The sequence below is a fragment of the Priapulus caudatus genome, unplaced genomic scaffold, assembly GCF_000485595.1.
Source record: "Priapulus caudatus unplaced genomic scaffold, Priapulus_caudatus-5.0.1 Scaffold0, whole genome shotgun sequence".
NCBI classification, from domain to species: domain Eukaryota; kingdom Metazoa; phylum Priapulida; class Priapulimorpha; order Priapulimorphida; family Priapulidae; genus Priapulus; species Priapulus caudatus.
Window position 1 is genome coordinate 615,313 of NW_014577061.1, and position 3,020 is coordinate 618,332.

The following is a 3,020-nucleotide window of genomic DNA, read 5'->3' on the forward strand; positions in this document are numbered from 1 at the left end:
TTATTTCTATGTATATACTTACAGAACCTGTGTCTTAAAAGAAAACTGAAAACTGTAAAACAGAGTGTTGAAGGCATTTTAACACAGGATCCCCTGCAGGCTGCCCTGGAGTTGCCTAAGGTAAGGCATATGTATACTTGTTTAAATTAAACTTCCCAAAAGTAACCAGGCACTTCAAAGTCTAAGGACAATCATTTTTGTTTTTCAACACCTGAAACATTTCGGCGTCTAACAATCGGGGCCTTCAATGTCTAAGAGAGATTTCTATAGCTATAATTATGTTTTGTTTATGACCCCAATAACTTTTCTTTCTTTTTTTTCATAGGAATCAGCAAACGTTCGCTGGAGCTCATCGACCATAAAAAAATCAATGCAAATCCGGTGCGCAGTAGGGAGAAGTGGCTATGACTATCTGCGTCAGACTTGTAATCTACCACTAACTTCCATCCTACCGCACACCAGACCACAATCATACAGTGGTTGGGTGAAAAAATGAAATCAATGAAGCCCGAGGAGCGTGTTACGAGTCTAGCATTAGATGAAATGTAGCTTGAACAAGCTCTGGAATTTGACAACGTGAGTTGCAACCTTCGCCATCGTACACGAAGTCGATTATTTAGCAATGTTTTACATCCCAAATAATATATAGGCTATACATTTTAATACTTTGACTTGCAGTCCTCTGTAAAGACGCAAAGAAGGATAGGCCTGCGAGCCATGCATTGTGTTACTTGCTAAAGGGACTTTCCACTAAATGGAAACAGGTGGTCGGTAAGTTTTATGATAATATAACACGTGACTAATTTGACGGACATGTTTGAAGCCATTTGGGAAATTTCTATAAATATAATTATCACCATAAAAGTGACAACAAAATTTTAATTATTTACAAGAAAGTGGAGTTGCCCTTACAGATTTCCACATGTGGTGAGCCTGTGAGGTCATGATTAAGACGTGATAATCGGGTCATAAACTTGTTCTTATTGTGTTGTATCTCTCTTACTACTTCACCGATGGATCAGTTCCTGGCAACATCATGTGGAGCATTTCATGCAGAATAGTGGATCTTCTTTCTGAAAATGGGATAACTGTTAAAGTAATCATCAGTGACATGGGTCCTGATAACCAGGCAATGTGGAAGGCTGCTGGTGTGTCCTCAACCAGGTACATATGCAGGGTACATATGCTACTAACATATACATGCACATGCATAAAACACCTCACACATTTTTACTTGCATATCATTGTTAAAGGTTTGACACATTCATTTGCTTATGTACCTTTACTTTCAGCAACATACTCATAAACAAAATCACACATCCTGTCAATCCTGAACAGAACCTCTTCTTTGTGGCTGATGCGCCTCATCTGATCAAAGATTTGAGGTCTGCCTTTGCTACCCAAGACATTTACCTGCCACATTATATCGTCACGGACCACAATCTCCCTTCCAACCGGGTACCAGTTCCTTCCATGTTGTTCCGATTTTTATCTATAAATAATTAAAATATTTGAAACTTAACAAAATAATGGGTTAATAACGTTAATGATAAGTCATATACATACATAAATTAAATTTAAATAAAATATTATTTGGTTAAGTGTCATTCAGATATGTGCGGGATCTGGTCTTCTACCAGGAAGATAAGGAGCTAAAATTAGCACCGAAGTTGACTCAGGCCCACATCACCCCAGGCTCCTATCAGAAGATGAAAGTGTCACTGGCAGTTCAGGTATTCTTTTGCACGAAGGGATAGGCATGTGTGCATTGGAATGTATTTATCTTTCAATAATCACTGCACAGCATGACAATTTAAGATAAAATCTAGTATGCAGTAAAATAAAATTTTATGTCATTTTTAGATCTTGTCACAGGCCCGTAGCCAGCTTTATATTGGGGGGGGGCCGTTAGTTTTTCAATGTTGGCAATTTGCTCGGCAGAGGCGTGTACAGGATTTGTACAGGGGGGTTCTAACGCTAAACCCAAAGGTTGCGAGCACAGCGAAAGGGGGGTGGGGGGGGGCGGGTTTTTTTTCCCCCTGGGGGGAAAATTTTTAAAATTACACCCATCCTCAGATGCGTTTCTGCGCGAGCAAGGGGGGTCGGACTCCCTGGGAGCCCCAACCTGTTTACACGCCCTGCGTCGGCGCCAGAGCGACAGGCGAGGGAGCCAAGCGACGCGAGTGGGGGTGCGGGGTAGAGGCGGTGTCCACTGTTCACCCTCCGCACGATTGAACGATTTTTGCAATTATTACACTAAAATGCGCAGCGACCTGAGGTGAAATTCTTGCAAATTTTCAACAACAAAAAAATTTGTTTGGAGGGGGGCTCGCCCCCTTTGGCTACGGGCCTGTTGTCACACAGCACAGCTTCTGCCCTGAGATTACCACCTGAAGCATTATCAACAGCATGGTTTGTCGATTTTGCAAACAGCTGCGGTTGATAACGTAAATGGAGGTCATACCATGATGGCGTTCTTTGAGGGTAAGGCTAGTTACTTAGGGAATAACCCCTCTATAGTTCTAGGCAATATCAATAGTGTGGCCAACGTTAATTTTATAAATATTATTAATAGCACTGTTTTGAGCTAGTTGGCTTTATATTCTGCTTAAATATTTAATAATTTTCCTTTATTTTGTAAAATTGGTCTTGCAAGGTTCTGCAGAAAAAAACGAAACAGGTGGCAGATAGGCTATGGAGATTGTAAGAACTCACCTTGCCAAAGCCTGGATGGAAGCCAGTGCAGAGTGGAATCCGTATGACCTCGGCACAATTCTGGAGCTCGCGAAGAGGCAGTCATCAAATGGCAGCTTCAGATACTTGCTCCCCGGAGCGACTGAACACAAGGATGCCTGGAAAATATATTCTGTCAGGTGTCGTGAATTTTCTCAAGGTGTAAAAACCTGCTCTTCAACATTGAGACTGTGAATCACCAGTGGCTGTTGAATTGAGCCATGTCACAATTACAACCGGATGCTAATTATTATTATTATATTTAGCAGGTTACGGAATCATAGAAA

At 41.3% G+C, this 3,020-nt stretch overlaps 1 long non-coding RNA gene across 1 annotated transcript in view; it reads right to left on the minus strand.

Moving 5' to 3' along the window:
• Positions 1-691: 691 nt before the first annotated feature.
• Positions 692-3,020, minus strand: part of LOC106805532 — a 3,808-nt gene continuing 1,479 nt past the window's right edge. The window contains exons 3-4 of the long non-coding RNA XR_001393444.1: positions 1,414-1,492; positions 692-1,073 (exon numbers count right to left, since the gene is read on the minus strand). This is a non-coding gene — a long non-coding RNA (uncharacterized LOC106805532). The remainder of the gene's footprint in view (positions 1,074-1,413; positions 1,493-3,020) is intronic.